This window comes from Diorhabda sublineata, chromosome 2 (assembly GCF_026230105.1).
Source record: "Diorhabda sublineata isolate icDioSubl1.1 chromosome 2, icDioSubl1.1, whole genome shotgun sequence".
NCBI classification, from domain to species: domain Eukaryota; kingdom Metazoa; phylum Arthropoda; class Insecta; order Coleoptera; family Chrysomelidae; genus Diorhabda; species Diorhabda sublineata.
This window is the reverse complement of record NC_079475.1, coordinates 36,258,950-36,278,930: the sequence shown is the minus strand read 5'-3', so window position 1 is coordinate 36,278,930 and position 19,981 is coordinate 36,258,950. Positions and strand designations below refer to the sequence as shown.

At 32.6% G+C, this 19,981-nt stretch overlaps 2 protein-coding genes across 3 annotated transcripts in view; both read right to left on the bottom strand.

The window, feature by feature from the left end:
• The window catches only part of LOC130453356 (ADP-ribosylation factor-like protein 4A), an 80,995-nt gene extending 61,659 nt beyond the window's left edge, over nucleotides 1-19,336 (bottom strand). The window contains exon 1 of the mRNA XM_056793055.1: nucleotides 19,154-19,336. The gene's annotated coding sequence lies outside the window, so the exon portion shown is untranslated. The remainder of the gene's footprint in view (nucleotides 1-19,153) is intronic.
• The window catches only part of LOC130453353 (methanethiol oxidase-like), a 355,984-nt gene that overhangs the window by 309,297 nt on the left and 26,706 nt on the right, over nucleotides 1-19,981 (bottom strand). The window lies entirely within an intron of this gene.

Genomic DNA, 19,981 nt, shown 5'->3' with positions numbered 1-19,981 from the left:
ATGAAAACCACAAACAACACGGATAGAAGTCAGAGGTCGTCTACATTAGATCATGGTTATAGTACAAGAAACTAGAAGTCGAATCGCAAGCAGTTGATATTTTTCAATAAATTTATAATAAAAATTGTGGCAAATTAAAAAAAAATAAGGTGCGTTTAAATTTACTCCATTCATCGAGATAAACTGTAACTAAGAGCAATATTAACAATCTTTCTATTTTTTTCCCAATGATATAAGGAATGTAATTTTTTTCACAAAAATCATATACCAAACGACGTTTTTATATTCTAAATAATATTATTGGATGCTAGTTTAATCTACCCTTGAGCAGAATACGGGCACTTTGGATAGGGTGAATGTTACACGTCAGGTTAACAAAGCTTGAAGTTTACCTAACAAGTTTATTGCTGGAAACCAAGGTGTAGTTACAGGGTGGTCAAGGCAAAGTATAACTAAAGAAAAAATCCTCTTCCACTTTTAAATAAGAGTAGATTCAAACCAAGAATAATATAGAATACTTTTTAATTGGAATATGATACATAAACAAGTTAAATTGAAGCTTACAGCACCGGGAATTCAAATGCGGTTCAATGAAAGTGACGATAAACAGACATCGGTAAGTGTAGTAAAGGAACGATTACAAAAAGCTGGCCTAAATGGCAGAATTTCTACAAAGGAACCACTCTTGCGACGCGGAAACAGAAAAAAAAAGACTAACATAGGCCCTTGCACATAAAGATTGGACAGTAGAAAACTGGAAGCAAGTCCTATTTCGAGTCCAAATTAGAAATGTTTGCTATAACTCCAAATGTCAAACTTGGAAGTGGTTCTATGATGGTGTGGGGGTTACCATTAAATATTTAAAACTCCTCTAGAATGCGCCTAATTGGGTATGTGTTCCAGCAACATAATGACCCAAAGCACACATCTAAGATTTTCTCAACTATTTAAAAACCTCGCTCATCTTGCCAAGCTGGGTATTATCATCAATGCGATGATGATTATTTTGCTGATCTCACATTTTTTTTGGATGCGGAAATCACATTCATAAAACAGGGAGCCGAGGCCAAAAAGATCTATTGTGTGTCCCTAGTCTAGCCCTTCGGGCAGTCCAAAACTATTGATGAATGCTAGTATCTGACGTTTTTAAGAAAGTTAATTCTTCACTTACAATTTCGGTCAACCCATACCTATCTTTGTACATAACTATTCCGTGAAAACACTCATTTTTGAAACACAGCAAAATCAAACAGATAATATCAAGAAAAAAGTTGATTGTCATAATCATCTTTGTGGAAGTTTAAAAAAATCATTAACGTATCTGTAAAAAAAGATATTAGTTTTAAAAACGGGACACCCCGTACAAATCGTATTTGACCGCAGGGGTATTTCACATTTTATTCTATCTGTACTTTTCCAATCTCTCAAATCAAGATCTGCGGCAGGTGGTATTCCTTCAAGCTTTTAATCATCTTCGAATTCGTTAAGCTTCAATGATTTCATAAGGAATTATACGGTAGGTCTACTTCAACATTTTTTATTTAATTTAAACATGTTTCGGTTCATATAAATTTAGTATCACCTTTTCGAAAAATGTATGAAAAGTATTGATAATTGAAAAGTACGAAAGCTTAAAGAGAAAATGAGAACGTATAGCAGGAAAGGTAAAGAATGGAACTGAAAAGTTAAGGTATGTATAATTTTTAAAATTTTTTTTCAAAAAGCACAAAAAAAATGTAAAAGAAGAAAAGAATGCATAATTTTTTCAAATTTCAAGGTTTTTTAAAAACACATAGAGAAGTTAGAGACAAGAAAGAATAAGGAATAAAAATTAAATTGAGAAATATAGGCCAGGAGCCAGCGGCAAAAAAGGTTAAAACTGGGTTATTAATTGATTAATTTTGTTAGTCAACGTCAATTTTTATGAAAATTTGGATACTTACCCCCTTATTCAAAATCTACCCGTGTGCCGAAAGCTACTATTTATTTTTTAGGGGTGATAACTAACTCTTATCGTGAAAAATTTAAAAATCTTCGATTTTATCATGTATTTGAGTGAAATACAGTTGGAATGAATTATTCGTAGATCTGTTCATATTCTCAAACAAGTTTATGATTAATCGCACCCTGAGGGTAGTATTATTGAAAGCTTTTTGAAAGACACTTATTATAATCTCGATTTTTATGAAAATTTGAATTGAAGCCCTACTTACCCTCTTCTACGAAATCTTCCCTGTGCCGAACCGGGCTTTTTATATTTTGGAAGGTGTAAACTACCCCTTATTGCATGTTTCGGGTAAAATCAAGTTTAAATGTATTATTCGTAAATCTGTTGACATTTTCAAACATGTTTATGATTAATCAGATTCATGCAACCCCTCCAAATAATCTACTAATAATATGAAAAGTTAAGAAATAATCTTAACGATTCCTTTATATTTGAAAATTATTCAAAAGTGTATTTATTTTGAATTGAGAATATTTCGTCAGTATTTTTAAAAAGTGTTGCTTTTTAAATATTTCAACCCTTATGATACCCACCTACAATGATGAAAAATTCCAAAACTGCGGTTGAATTTTTTTTACAGAAATAATAAAAAAATAGAAATATTTTTAAAATCAATAAAACTTTTTATTTAGAAAAACCAATTTTGAATTATATTTCATCATTACTAATTCTTCCTTTTCTCGCTAGTGTTAACTGTTGCTCGATCTCTTTTTCTAATGCTGCGAAATTTTGAAAAAAAATCTGTTGGTTTTTCGACAATAACTCGCTCAATTTTCAAGCTAGACACCTTTTTAAAAAAGCATTTTGTAAGGGATTTCAAGTACTTCAACGTAATATCAATTTTCACCCTCCGGTTTCGAAAAGGGTGCAGCTCAAAGTGGTTGCGTAAGCCACATTTGCTTCGCGAATGAAAACTTTCAATTAATGTATCTCCTTCAATTTTTATAAAACGTAGATTTAAAAAAGCTCAAAATTTTTGGCTATAAAAGCTCTACAATTAATATTTGAAACATTTTCTCATAACATGAATAGTTATTATTTAATAAGTTAATATTTATTTAAGAAAAATTCATTTTTTTCAAGATTACGGAAATGCTGTATTCAATTTAATCAATTATTTTATCTAAAATAAGCATTCAAAACCGGTCAAATCACATGGATAATATCAAATACATGTTCTCTATCAAATTCGTATTTCGATGGCAGCTGTAGCTCCCCTAGTTTAGTGGAAAATATACAGAAACCTTCGTAGGAAGTTACAGTATATTTTCAGTTCGTTTGTTGTTAACATTTTCAAATTCCATTCCGTGTAATTAAAAATCACATTCCATATTTGTATCTCAAATAATTATTGGAATGAAATATTGGTTTCATAATTCATAACTCAATGAGGATTAATTGATGTAGAAATTACTTTCAACACCAAGGTGTGAAACTTGTACTTTTCTCAAGTACTTTTCACAATAGAATGGTTTGAAATTTCTTTTATAAAACAAAATAATTAGAGAAAACAACTCGATTAATATTACACAGTTAAACAATTCTAATTATAATGGGGATTTTAAAAAATTACCGAACAATTTGTGAAACTCATTTCACTGATATTGTTTTTATGAAATTCTACTTTTCGCTTTTTTTATATATCAGACGGCTCACTTTTTAGTTCATTCGGATGAATGATCACTCAAGTGAATGTTCTCTTTTTTAATTCATTCCACACTCACAGGACAAACACAAAATGAATTTTCTCGAATATGTCGTCAAACGAACTCGAGTCGAGTGCCGAATGCCGAAATTCAACGTCTCTGGATTGGTTCACTAATAAATTCATTTATCACTTTTGATTCATTTAATGCCTAGACGTTTCATTCCTAATGAAAGATGCTGAATGAAAGATAGAAATGAAGAAAAAGTGAACCGTCTGAAATCACCTTTAGATTCAAAAATATGAAGAATAACAAGGCACCTGGACCTGATGAACTACAGGTAGAACTACTCGAGCTGTTTGAGGAAGACCAATTACAAATACTGGCAAATATTTTCAATACTATTTATAAAAAAGGCACTATCCCATCAGATTGACTAAAATCCGTTTTCACAACAATCCCCAAGAAAACAAATGCCCGAAAATGCGAGGAACTTCGGAGTATATCACTAATAAGTCACATGCTCAAGACATTCTTCAAAGTTATACACAATAGAATTTATCGAAAACTGGAGGAAAGTATGAGTGACACTCAATTTGGTTTTAGAAGAGGACTTGGTACTCGGGATGCCTTTTTCAGTTTTAATGTATTAATCCAACGCTGCCGTGATGTTGACAGAAAAGTTCATACGAGCTTTATTGATTACGAGAAAGCTTTTGAAGAATCGATATAGATACTAAAAGAAAAAGAGATTACAGAGACCACAAAATAATAGAAACACTTTATCATAACCAAACAGCCAAGATGAATATAGAGGGAGAACTAACAGAAGAAATACATATAAAACGTGGAGTAAGACAGGGTTGCATATTATCACCAATACTTTTTAATATATATTCGGAAGTAAATATCCAGGAAGCACTAGCAGAAGAGGATTCGAGTAAATGGAGTTCCAGTTAATTACAGATAAGGTGAGATGAGTCAGGGAGCAGTATGGGCTACACATGAATTTAAATAAAACTAAATTTATGCACTAAGAGGTAAAAGTAAGAATAGAAATTGCTCGCAGTGTATTTTATAAAATGAAAAACTTCTTTCGATGTAAAAACTTGGATAACGTATTGAAAAAGAGAATGATAAAATTTTACATATACATACTCCATCCTTCTTACAGATTGGCTACATAGCTACTCCAAACTAAACTTGCATTATCGCTTGAAAGACTTCGAAATGTGGAATACCACGAATATCATGGACAGATAGAACCGCAAATGAAGAAATTTTATGCAAAATGGCAGTCCAAAGAGTATTATTAACTACCATAAAGTTAGAGTACTTCGGTCAGGTAATAAGAAAAAAATACGAATTCCAGAGATTGAGTATGCAGGGAAAGATAAAGGGAAAGAGAGGTTTAGAATATCATGGCTACGAAACTTGAGTGAGGGGTTAAGCTATACATTAACCAATTGCTTAGAACAGCTGTGACTAAAATACAAATAGTCATGATGATCGCAACCTTCGTCCGAAGATGACACTCTAAGAAGAAGAAGACTAAAGAGCAACTTTTCTTGGTGCTATATGCGCCATTGCGTGGGATATTTTAGCTCAATATTTCATAACATTATCATCATTTATTCCCGTTTTAATCTTTTTTTTATCAGAAAACGTTAACTGTATTTTGTTGTAGGATCTTTGAGTTCTGAATATCCTATAGAAATCTACTGACGAAATAAAATTCACGATATAGTATTGACCAATTGATGATGACCGTTTAATAATTAAGGACCAAAATTAGATTTACCAAAACAAACCAGAAACTAAACAGAATCAGCACCAAAGAAAACCAATGTGTGCTTGTCGTCCACTAAAGTCATGGCAACCGTTTGGTTGGATACAGTCTGTAAATCAACATAGAGTTCCTCCAAAAGGGCGAGCATATTAGGTCAATTTGATGAAGATCTTGGAAAACCACATTTGAACAAGAAAAAAGTTCTTTTGTGCTAGTATATGAAAAAAATACATGAAATAGGTTCAAATTGCTTTCTCGCCCACGCTATTTTCCTGATTAAGCCTCTAGTAACTATTTCTTGTTTATAAATTTGAAAAAATGGTTCGATTCGAGCGATGGAATCATCTCACAAACAAATAACTATTTTGATAACCTCGACAAATCTTATTATTTCAAGAATACCATTCAGCAAATTGTAAGGAATTCAAATAAATTTAATAGTTAAATGAAAACTAGTTTGAAACGGATTGTATAAACAACAGGTACAACAAAAATATATTTAAGATAAATACAAATAAAAAAGGATATGTTCATAGCTTCATATAAAACAGATATAATTCACATCGGATATAAATGTTAATGAACTATAAAACGCCAAATTAGGAAGACTGAATTTCTTAATTATATAATGTGTAGTGTTATCCTTATAAGTATCCGTTTAAGAGGTTTATTTAATGGAATTTCTATACAGTTACTTGTAGAAATGCATATCTTGAAATAATTAACAAAATGACTTGAGGGAGTAGTATAGTAAACACAGAACTTTAAAGTAAATAGTTGAAGTAAATCACAGGTACGATTCACTGGCTGACAAGATTTCCGTAATACAGGCGAGATCTTTATTTTTAAAATGGAAATACCCGTCCAATAATAATAAAAATATTTATTAAGCCCTAACACGTACCACTTTTCAATAGCTTAACTATCCCTGTTTACATTAGCATTACATAATTTTATAAACGGGCGGTTAATATCGGTAAATTTATTGGCCGAAAAAATACCTGAACCGTATAAAAATTAGTATTCTGTTGAGTTTAATAGTAAGTGGTTCTCTGTTTATAGTGCAAAAAGTGATTATAATGACGAAAATGTCGAGTCAAACGCACCGCAGTTGCAAAACTTCTCCTGACAAATTTCGCTATATTTATGGAGAATTTATGGTGAAATCGCAAGCCAGGCCATTTTTCGAAAATATGAATGAGCCTCTTTCAAATATTTTGGTAGTTTAATTGGAGACCAAGACATGCAGTGGGCTTCCCACGCCTGCTTTGTTAGTTGTAACGTGTCATTGGTGCAGTGGATGAATGTGAAGAAACAAAGCAGCTCTTTGGCAATTCCAATGATATGACGGGAACCTACTAACCACTAACACACTAACGAGTGCTATTTTTATCTAACAAAAACTGAAGGTTATTCTAAGAAACGAAAACCCAAGATCGTGTATCCAAATTTGCCGTCTACTATACGACCTGTTTCCTATAACGAAGATTTACCAGTACCTAATGCGCCTTTAGATCCGCAAAACATTGTTTTATAAGATACTTGAGACAACGTATCATCAGGAAGAAGTACCAGTTCCGGCAAGCCACATTTGATCGTTCAAAGTGAGTTGAATGATTTAGCACGTGATTTGGGGTTATCAAAGCAACAGTCTGAGCTTCTTGCTTCCCGTCTTAAGGAACGGAACTTGTTAGCCAAATAGTATGGAAAAATGATTGATTGCTCTTAGTTGAGATGCTCATATTACCTAGGCTCTGTAGGTCATCTTCATTCACTTGTACTCCATCATCCGTATAGCCTGCGCCGACCTTGTTGACAATTTATTTGATTCTGTCCATGATGATATTAAAATATAGGACTAAGGCTATTTCTCTGTCTCATTCCGATAATACTCTTTGTACTTCTTTGGATAGTTTCAATCTGGTATTAATACTCGTTGTATATCCTTTATTCAGTTATCTAATATTTTGATATTTATGAACTACTAGAAACTTTCATACGTCCCCAAGTTTTAGTGAAGTCAGCAAAAAAGTTATCGAACTCTATTCATTCTTATCTTATGCGTCGCCTTCGATCTGTCCGAATCTCTGTTGTTCTCCAGGCATTGCATCACTGTGATTTTAGCGAGGAATTTAAACACTGAGCTCAACAAAGTTATATTTCAATAATTGTCGGGATTCCTCAAAATGATATACTTACAAATCCTTCCAAACAGTTTCTCCGTTCGCCACTGTTAGCTTATACTCGATATGTACTTCTTCATATTCCTCCACAACACCTACTCGTTCGAGTGTGTTGTATCATGTCTCCATAGAAGGAATCCGATGAATACGGGTATTTGAATATAATTAACCTTCGCAATGACCGACGGTCCTACCGATCAAAATTTTGTATTAAGTCGGTAGTCACTTGTCAACATAATTTAATAGAATATTCAAATTATAATTTATTGACTACTATTGATTTATAGATTAATAATTCAACTGCATTTGGGCAATAAATAGTTTCTATAAACAAATAACATCAACAATATCATAAATTATTTATGAACCGAATATCAAGTACTTCTGCACAAGCCATACGGAATTTCTTGTTCTGATTGTGCTTGCGTGAATATTCGCTCACGAAAAAACCCTTAAAATTCCTTTGCTATTCCGATGACGCAATTATAAGTGCCAAAAAATGTAGATGATTTGCAAAGATTATTAAATATCTTTAATCTCAAAGGAAATCGTTATATCATGACTCAAAAAACCTTACGCATTATAATATGCTCATAAAAGAGCCCATTAGATCAAATAATACAACACAACACAATGATATTTAAGTATCTTGAAATTAACATAACCAGTTATGGAAACGTAGGAGACGATGTAAGAGAAGTAGTCGGAGCAAATAAGGTCGCGGGATGTCTTCAGAAAGTAGTATGGCGGAACAAACACCGAAAATAAGAAAAGCAACAATCAGATCTATACATCAGAAACAAAACTAAAAACATCATAAAACAAAACAACTTTTGAAGACCACAAGAAGGAAAATCCTAAGGTGGATCTCGGAAAAAATACAGCGTAAGAAATAATGAAACTAAAGACAAATTAGAATTGATAGACTGGTAAAAGTACCAAGACCATGAAAGAGATGGAGTGACAACCTAGACCTAGGATGAGAACAGATATCGAGAAGGAAAAGGCGATAGACCTATTATGGAAGAAAGAAGAAACCTTCGTACGCGAACGTTTTACACTGATCACGATTAGGAAGCACATTCTCGAACTGGATTACATCCATGAAATAATTACACGGGTCATGCGAACGAAATTGACTAATAAAAAATTTTGATAAATATCACTGCGCTGGAATGGGACTATGTTTTATGATTCTAGGGAATTATTTGTGAATTTCCTCCAGTTTAGGGGTTATGGTGATCGTTTTTTTGAGATAATCATGGGATTGTGTTCATCGACTGCTTTCAAAGAAGCCACGGCATTTGAGAAAAAAATGCTTTACCATCAGGTCAACGCACTTCGAAGTGGTTAATCACCTCAATCACCAGATTTGGTCTCCAGTGGCTTGTTTCTGTTTGCCAACCTCAAATTTTCACTAGCAGAAGAGACATTTTCATCAAACGAAGAAAAAGGTTGTTTGTGCCCTAAAACTACATCATATTTACCCGATCTGAATGCTTCCAGTTACTGTTCCCAAACTTGAATTTTTATAATTAAATGTTTGTTTTTTCAATATTTCATTGATAAAAATAAAAAATTGCTGTATGGCAGATTTTATTTTGATAATCATGTATTATTATCAATTTATTGGTCGATGTAATTATACAGGGTTTGTCCGGAAAGTAATAGGACGAGTCAGGACAGGCATTTTCGCGCGACGTGTTTCTGTGAGTTGTGCAAGCCGAAAATGCAGCGTTCGTTAGAGCAGAGGTACGCGATTAAATTCTGTGTGAAACTCGGTAAATCTGCGACACAGACGTTTGATATGATCAAGCAGGCTTACCCAGATGTTACTTTAGCAAGAAGTGGTGTGTTTCGGTGGCACCAGGCCTTTTTGGAGGACCGGGAAGAGGTCGCCGATGAAGACCGTGCTGGAAGACCTTCGACTTCGACATACACCGACAATGTGACTCTTGTGCGCAAAGTTTTGAACACAGATCGTCGACTGTGTCGAAGTGCTCAAGAGACTCAAACGAAGGGTCAATCGGGTCCGACAAGACATCGCAGCAGACTGGAAGTTGTACCACTACAACGCCCCGGCTCACACCGCCTTTCTTGTGAACAGCTACCTGACTAAGGCCGGCATTCCAACGCTTCCGCAGCCGCCCTACAGCCCAGATGTGGCCCCCCGGACTTTTTTTTGTTTCCTCGCCTGAAAGGCAAGCATTTCGAGACGACAGAGGGGATCCAAGCAGCATGCACCGCGGCTCTCAAGGCTATTCTGGAGAATGCCTTCCGTGACGCCTTCAATGCTTGGAAATCGCCCTGGCAGCGCTGCATCGACGCAGAAGGAGCCTATTTTGAAAGTTTTTAAAGAATTGTAACGATTGGCTTAATAATTTTTTTTAAATCGACTCAGTCCTATTACTTTCCGGACAAACCCTGTACAAGCTGTCAATATTAGATTATATCATGATAAAGGATGAAATTGGGTCGAAACGTCTCAAATAATGTCTAAAAAAATTTTATTTAACAGTATCCTAAAATCGGCGAATACATACACACTTTTTCCGCTAAATTAATGATAAAAAAGTTTCTGATATACCGTAAACTGGAGTGAACACACTGTATACATCCCAGATATTAACTAACTTTATATGTATTTAGACATTTTGAACATTATTTAACTCTGAATTATAATTTTTCACGGACATTAGTCCAAAAAAAGGTACCAAACAATTAATTTAGTGCCACCATGACAGGATAAAGAAATTACACACTATGGAATGTTACCTTGAATTAAATAATTGAAGATACAATATGTTTTGTATTTGTTAATTATCCGTATACATAGCTGATTACAACCTTGATAAATCTATCATTAAATGATTGTGTTTGAAAATTTTTTTATCAAATATACAATAAATGATAAACTATACTTTATATTACCGGCGGAAATAATTATAAAAGAAAACATTTATTTCCTGTCACTCTGGGATGATTAAATATCACTTTTTATAAGATTAAGTGAAACTCGTATTATATCATCCTTTTCTTTGAAATTCGTTGTGGTTTGAAGACCAGGAGGTCACTAAAATGTGAGCTATAAATTAAAAATACATATCAAATCAATAGCAATAACAAAAAACATTATACTAATTTCAGATTTCGAAAAGTATCCTCATTGTTTCAAGTAAACTATTTGTTTAAAAACTAACAATAAATCTGATATTGAGAATATTGTCCGAACTCGTCCACGACATAGGCCTTGAAGCCGTTCCTGTCCGGTTATAATGGAACTCTAAATTTGGGCGAACACGCCGAATCGTTTGATGTTGTCGGCGCTTTATATTCCCTTTGTTGTATGTTTTTCATAAACAGCGTCGAGTTATTTTTTTTTTGAATAATTTCTAGGAAAGTCTTTTGATTTATTATTTTTTTTTTACTTTCTAAAATTCTAGAAATGGCCATTCTGATATATATTCGAGCTTGTTTAACAGCAAGAGTTTGTTTATGATAAAAAGTCATTTAAATAAATGGTTAGTTAGTTGGTGGAAGTTAGTGGAAGTAGTGATAAGTTTATAATTAATATATAAGATAGTTAAGTCTATTGCAAGTGTTTAAATAAATTAACTAAATAAAAGTATAAACCACCCCCACCATAGAAATAGTATAAATAAGAAAAACATTACAATATAGACACCTTCTAACACGGGGTAATTTATACGAGGTGTGTCTATTAAACAACGAGAATAACGCCGCGAAAGAAATATTACGCATGCGCTAATGGTTAACGAGTGTCAGCTGTTTAGACTTAAAACAAACCAGTGTAGCCGTTGCTTTTGTTTGTACAGGCTCATAATTTATTGAAACAAGTTTATGGCAATGAATTTTTGTCGCGTCCACGTCTTATTGAGAAAAAAGCGAAAAATAATTTACTTGCGTTTTTCACCTTTAAATTTACATGAACAATTCAAATAACCCATTTTTTTGATTTTTTACTTTTATTTAAAAAAAAAAAATATTTTCTTCACGAAATTCGGTGAAAACTCACCTTTCTATGTCCCAAGTAAACTATAATTGCAAAAAAAGCGAAAACTATTAGAATTCGATATTTTTTCCAAGTATTATGTAAAATTTTTGCTCAAATTACTTATGTTTATCAATCTAACGCATTTATCATGTAATTTCGTTTTTCTGAATATCCTAGGAAAATTTATAATAGTATTGTTTAATTTTTTTTATTATCAGGAAGTAGAGATTTCAATGAAGAAAAAGCTCACCGAAGTTATTTTGGTGTGAGAATTTTTGATTGAAAATTAGGGTGCTTTTTCCATAAAAAATGATGATTTTGAATAAAAAAAAGTGTGTATAAAAAGGTAAATATTCACCGAATTTGGTGAAAAGAAAATAATTTTTTCAAAAGATAAAAATAAAAAACCGAAGACACAAAAATTTTGAGGTTTTCTATGTGAATACTAAAGTCTATTTAAGTTTTTTGACTCGTACTTTTAAACGAAATAAACCGTTTTTACCCTTCCACTACCCAATCACATATCCCTCGTTTAATATTTTCCCTCCATTTTTGTTATATTCTAAATTTCTCAATAAGTTTAAACTCACTATTGTTTTTTCGCAGTCTCCTCGTTTTTCGGCTCTAGAAAATTCAAAAATCGTCCTATTTCAATGAATTTTTTTTAAATCTTCGTTTTCACAGCAGATTTATGAGGAAAATATGGGAATAAAAAAATGAAAACTTATATTGGTTAGGTTAGGACCGCTAAAAATTCAAAACAAATGTTCCTCACCTTCCCCTCGCCCTACTGCCAATTCTCTTCAACAGTTATATGTGAGAAAAGGTCAATTTTAAGAGAAAGTTTCAACATTTTTGAATAAATTTGTTTTTCAATTTGTTCGTTATTTTGTGTAAATTTTGAAATAAAAGCCGTGAGCAGCTGAGCTCCATTGCGAATTTTTCGTCGAATGAAGAATTTAACTAATACACAAATAAATCTTTCAATAAAATGAATTTCTTGGAAATTATATCAATTCTCAATCTTAGTTCTTTATATGGAAAATTTGCTATTCCTCAATAACTTTTCATTTCACAAGTTAACTCTCTCTCTCTCTCGAATGAAAATTCATAATTTCAATAGACCCAGTGGTCTCGAATCCTCTTGTTCAATTCCAATTGACAACAAAGAAAAAATTGTCATAATGACAAGAAATTTCGAAAATGGGAAGTAAAAAAATCACCCTAGCAACGATCATACTCGTATTATTCATTAAATAGGAGGCGGTCCAGTTCAACAATTACAACGATCAAAATGATTTCGGGCGTTTTGTGCTAGAAGAACTGAAGAAGAAAACTTTGAACTTGAGAAAGACAATTCTTCAACATCACCCCTACTTGCATACGAAGTTCGAACCCTCTAGTTAAACTTTTTCTGGCCAAAAAATAAGAGACCTTAGACAGGAAATCATCTCGCAACTAATTGAACCTACATGTGAAATTTCAATTTTCAGTCGCTTTTCGTTTGACCTGCAGAGGTGAGCAAAGGTCAATAACCACTTTTTTGCACTGCGACCCCTCGAAATATTCATTTGTTTTCAACCAAACTCTTAATAACATCAATCCGCCGCCAAAAAAGCCATGTATGCTAATTTTGAACCAAATCGGACCCATAGCAATTGCTCGAGAGACGAAAATAAGAATTGTAGCTTAAACAGATATATAGATATAAACTACAGATATTCAAAAAACCATCATAATCGTGTTCAGGAGGTCTCAAAACATGGGAAAAATGATGTGCCCCCCATTTTTCTTCTAGTCATGCCTACCGTAATAGTCTAATTTTTCCTTGAAAAATTCGACTAAAAATATAACAACCTCATTTGATTATTTGGAAAAGAGTTACAAAAATTATACGTGAATTATTTCATTTCCATGAACATTTATAGCCCTGAAACCAATATTTCCATTTTTTTCTATTCCCATAATTTTTTTCGTAAATCCGCCGTAAAAACGGAGATTTCTAAGAAAAATTCATCGAAATCGGATGATTTTTCGATTTTCTAGAGCTAACAAACGAGGGTACCGCGAAAATATAAATTACTAATTCATTATATATCTAGTGTTATGTACGAATAGTATCAAAAATTATAATATTGCGAAATGATAATAAATTAAAAAAATAAATTGAATATAATAGCGCAGAAATAATCGTAAGCAATTTTTTTTTAAAACCACTTATTGTATTAGGTAATCCTACGATCAACTTGTATTTCGACATCACGAACGGCCACGTAGGAATATTGTTAAGCATTGAATTCTATTTCCAAGTCAAGGAGACTCAATGAGTTCTTTTTTCAACTGCATTTAATGAATTTAAAAACGCCGAAATATATTTTTTTGTAACTAGCTCTAGTATATTAATAAAAGAGTAATAAAATAATGTAGCATTCGTAATCCAAAGGCGTATTTTCGTATGAAATAACATTTGTATAAATATAATGAATATATCGGATGCACACCTAATTAACCTGCTTATTAGATCTAAATAGTTGAGGGTAAAATTTTTCCACAAAGTATGAAGAACATTGTACTGGTTATAAAGGTATAAGAGTTTAAACTTTTTCAAACCAAAATCCAAATCCGAATCAAAATAACTGGAATGGAACACTTAAGCCAATTCTCTAAATCTTTTTTAACCACTTGGCCTCGATTACTATTACTATTACGAGGATGGTTCCAGAAGTACCTCGCTTGACCTAGAGATGACGATAGTGAAAAATATCACTGTATTAGAAAGTACACAATCTATTTGTTCTGAGGGTAGGCATGGTAGAGGAAATTAAATCGACTGAAGCGTTCGCAGTGGTCAATTTGAGCATTACGGGAGGCTATTATAACCGAAATTATAAACAAATATACGTTAAAGTTTTTTGTTTGTTTTAATTATAATAAATTAAATAAAAATGGGTCGCCACAGTTGTTGTGTAGTGAATTGTAAAAATACTAGCTGAAAAGGTAAGTGGATAGCTGCAGTTAAAAGGTTCAAAGTAAGTAGTACCATAACCTTATTGTTATCAAAAATAATAATTCGGAGTATTGTAAATCTTTTTCTTTGTTATAATTTTCCATTTTTAAACCGTATCTAGTTGAGCTGCTGTCAATTTTACTATGTCTGAAACCAAACTTTCAACTGGTTTCCTGCATAAAACTTTTATATTATGAACGTTACAACTTCTTAAGCGTCTAGATTGAGACCAATTGTTACAAGAAGATTGCTGAAGAGTTTCACAAGAGAAATTAACTATTTCATCTTCCGATAATTGCACGTTTTTCAAATAAAACTCTCGGAGGTTTGTATCCAGTTCATACTCCCTTTCATAAATAAAATACTCTTCGCAAAAAATTGAGAAATTATTGACACATGCAGCACATTCTTCTTTTTCTAAATTTAATTCTACTTGGGTCAACAGAAAATTGATGACATTTGATACTGTATTTTTATTATTTTTTGTCAATTTTGCCTCTATGATTAGTTTTAATGGTGAATCGACTTCAAATTCAGTTACTGAAACGTTCTGAGGTTCATGTGATCTAATCTACTTAGGTGGCATCATGTTCTTATATACGTTTGCTGCATTCTGTTATATATTTTATACTCACTTGTGTTTTTGGCTTGTTCAAGATAATTATAAAATTGTAATAAGTATTAAATTGTCACATTTTTTTTGACGACTAATTTATTACTATTTATTATACTTTTTTCCAAAATTTTTCAATTTACTATTAAAAAACGTGATAAAACATGCTCTAACAGTCTCCCGTAGTTCATATTTACTGTGGCGCTGCAGTCACACTCGGAGCGAATACAACACATGATTCAAGTATGAAGACGCCATGTTGTTTAGTATTTGTGTGGCAGTCATCAATAGTAAATGTTTACAGTGGATTTGTGAAGATGTAAGAAATTTGTCATCGTTATGTAATATAATCCTTTAATTTGAAAAGCATTCGAGCAACCAAAATATTGGGTAGCAAATTTTCATCGAAGCTGTAAACCCTGCGAAGACCAGCATCGGAGTGGTCGACCAAATGAGATGACGACTCCAGAAATGAACGTTCGGTTTAGCTTTTTTAAATGGATTTATGAAATTTATGAAATATTATGAAAACGAGACTACTTCTTGATTTTGACTACTTCACTTCATACAAAAATAGATTTTACCCGAGCCATCAGACATACCAGATAAAAAAATAAGGTTAATCTTATTATACTCGAGTAGTTCGAGTGGTGCCTGCCTTGTGGAGATGCCTTTGGATATTGATCTTGAACTTCTGTAGGTTGTGGTGCTCTGGAAAGACGTTTCCTGGTAGCTGATTCCACAGGCTTCCACAGTCCCGAAACATTAACGTTATGGGCGTCTGCAGGCGAATTTGGTGTTCATGAATCAGGTCAAAATGTCGAGTAGTTCTTGCAAATACTGCTCTAGCAGGGATAATCATGGAAGCTTGGTAATATCGGTAAAACAGAGTCAGATCAGCGAACTTTTCTTCAATGCTCTAAGCTGACCAAGTTTCTGGTCAACTCTGGATCGCCTATAAGTCCACAATCTTCATGCTTGGGAGCCGAGCACCAATTGAGCGAGCAATACTCCAAGCTAGTTAAGTTAAATGTACTTAGAAAGCGAAAACGGCACGACTTCACATGAGGTCATGAGGCCTTATGTTTTAAACAATTTCAGATAAATTCAAACAGAACTTTTAATCGTCTTCTATGTTTTCTCACAATTTTTCTCATTTAAACGTCTGAAGAGGTTTCAGGTATGATCCCGTTTGACTTTTTTGAGAACGTGATTTTCACCATTATAGTCACAACACATATATACTTGTTTCCTTTTATAGACAATGTATTTTGAGTTCCTTGTTAAGGAAGTAACGAAGTAGAAAATTAATATTTTTCCATTTGTGATATAATTAATACAATAATATAAACTAACTGTCGATACATTCTTTTACAAAAGATAAATAATTTATGTTTATCGGTACTTCGTGTTTCGATATTATTCTGGCGATTTGTCAGTTGCATCATTTCTGCAATCGGTCTCGGTTGGCAGCTTTATGCTTAACGACTAGTTAACATTTTACTAAATTTGTTGCTTACGTAAAATGTTTGTTTTATCATCTGTAAACAAATTAGAATTACCGAGTAAAAACTATCTATTAAGTTGTTCCATTAAGTTACAAGTCGAATAAACTCGGAGTAATAGATATAGAAATATTTATTATACTATGTAGTTTTATTCTGGAAGAAGCAAAAAATACGGCGAAAGTAAAAAATAACACAAGATCCTTCCATATTCAAAGGACTCCCAGGACTTACCAGTGTACTGATGCGCAATGCATCATTATTAGTTTTTTGGTCAAAGATAATGTGAAATCTGCGGATTTCGAGCAATAAGGGGATTAGTACCTCACCGCTTTCCGAAAAAGCCGAGAAGTGGTGGCAAAGTTGCAACATACACGGCGCGCCAGAACAAACGAAAACGTAAGGGTTGTAGAAAAGACCGACGCAGTACTGTACGCGATATAGCTGATTGATTTTGGCATCAGCGTAAATAGTATTGAGTAAATAATTCATAAAAGTCTCGGTTACCGAAAAATTTCAACCAGATGGGTGCCAAAAATGTTGAGCATAAATTCACACGCTGGGAACTTTGCACTCGTCTCCTACAGCGGTATGAAGAGGAAGTAGAAAATCTATTGCACCGAAATTTCACCTCTATGGATTGGAGAAAGGAAAGTTGGAAAAATCTTATTGTAATCGCTATTTGACACGATGCGACAATTATTTATTTAGTCCATTGAAAGAAGCACTAGGCGGAATGCGATTCGAAACCAATGCGGAGGTAGTATCATCATTCGTGCGCGAATGGTTGCGAGAAAAGCCGAGAGATTTTTACGAAAGAGACATCAGAAAGCTTCCGGAGTGGTGGCAAAAGTATGTAAAATCTGACGAACACTATCTAGGAAAATTTTTCATAGAAAAATTCCCTTATAGATGTAACAAATGCATTTGCAGTCTACAAATCAAAAAATATCGCTTCAAATATGCTTCGAAGAGCGTTGTTAGCAAAACTCCCACTTGATTTGGTTGCCATTAGTCTAAAAAAGTCCACGAGAAACATTAATTTTTATGTCTAATTGTCAAGATTGTTGTAGTTTGATTTTTATGCTTTTCCAATTTCAAGAGGTAAACAAAATTTTTTTACGTTTTCGCTAAAAATTCGATGCAGCATTACAAGGTAAGGATACTACAAATTCTCCTAATTTATTCATCAAATTTTTGTGAGTTCGCGTTGGATGAACTTTTTTTAACGCAAGTATTCAATCACCGCGCATTACTCAACACCATCCATTTTGATAGTGAGATGTGACTCTTCGAAATCGAGTTGGACTGTTACTATAGACACGCTTCAACAGGTTCAAAATTGTCGTTATTTAATTAATAAATAATTGAGTCAGAGGTGGAACAAAGCGAATAAATATATACTAGTGGCGTAGTCAAGTCAAGCCTAACCAACCTTCATGGTCCTAAATGAATAAAAATTTAAGTTATATAGCGAAGAATATCATCCAGTCATACGATAATAAAAGTCAGATAAAAAGATAAAACTATTAATTGATTTTGCAAAAACGATATTTTGGCAAAAGTAAATCCAAAATATAACTATTAAAAGTACGGAATCGCATACAATGATTATTATACATACCCATCAAACACCCAAACTACTTTCTTACATTGTACTTTGATGGTTTTCGCTGTGCTTCTATTTTTAGAATATTTTAATCATTTCTATATTTATAAAGAGCATTATCTTCATTCTTAAATCCAAAACAATAAAATTCACCATGTTCCCGATTTAACTTTTTGATACTTTATTGCAACAAGTTGACAAAACAGATTTAATAGAACACAAATAATTCCATTTATACAAAAGTTGATACACATCAATCAGATGCCCTATATCATTAATCCTAAAATAGAATGTAATATAAAACAGGCTAAATATACAACAACAACCTTTTATTTATTTTCAATAATAAGCAGATCTTCATTGACATATGTTTTGAATATAACTTATTTCTGAAACGTCTTGTTGTGTATATGAGATTTAAATAAAAATATATATGTTGTTTATGAATCAAATTTTTTGTATTCAATAGTCTTATAATACTTTTTTGAGTATTTCGTGCTCATTTTACATTAGCATGTTCCCGTATAATTAAAGGAGAATCAATAACAAATCTACCTTCAAATTTTTACATGGATCAATATTCTGGTTTTCTTTTGATTTTACGTAACTACTTAATTTACATTAAAAATTTTATCAACTCAGCTGACAGTGTCTCATATAATATTTAACTTGCAGTAAAGATTTTATTGATTTTGACAACACTGACCAACATTTACAAAAAACATTCTACTACTCAATAGACTGGAAATCGGCAATAACAAAAAATGTCTGTACTTACTTATAATGGAAATAAATGGGTGAACAAAAACAACAAGAGATCACTAACACTAGTTGATTAAATAAACTGTCACAAAGAGTTATTTACTAAATTTAAGAGGTCACAGAAAAGGTCAGTCAAAATTTGATCAAATCCTTCACGTACAACACGTCCTACCCTTACCAATACATTTTATCAACTGACAAGAAAATTACCGAAAACTCAAACATTAATCGTTAATTTCTAGCAATCGATTATGCATCGATACAATCATCGATTCTTTTAAATCGTAAAGCAATTGTCTATATCTATATTTTATTAATATTTCACTAATAAACCAGTATTTAATTTAATAATAATCGAAACTACTTTTAATTACATTGGATTGAGCTATGACATATAATTGCGGTCGATTATAGTTTGATAGTTCTTAGATAGTTTGCAATGTAAAAAGTTTCATGTCTAAGATATAGGCAATATGTTAAACTGCTAGAAGTATTGTGTGTTGCTTATGAATTGGTGCACATCATACCCAAAGTGATATTAGACTGCCCCTTCAATAAAACTCGTGTTCCAATAGTAGAACTATCTCTGTCAAGAATTCCTTTCAATTTTTCGTAACGTACTCCTTCCACCAGAGATTATTTCTAATATTGGCACAACTTTGCAATATAAAATCATATATATTCAGAAGTATAAAATTACCATGTCCATATACTTTATATATATTAATCATAGGCAACCAATTATACTTTTATTACCATTGATATATGTATATACCATTGAACCCAACCAATTCAGACGTTATCGTCTTTTATAGCCTATAATAGCTGCTAGCCGCCACTATAA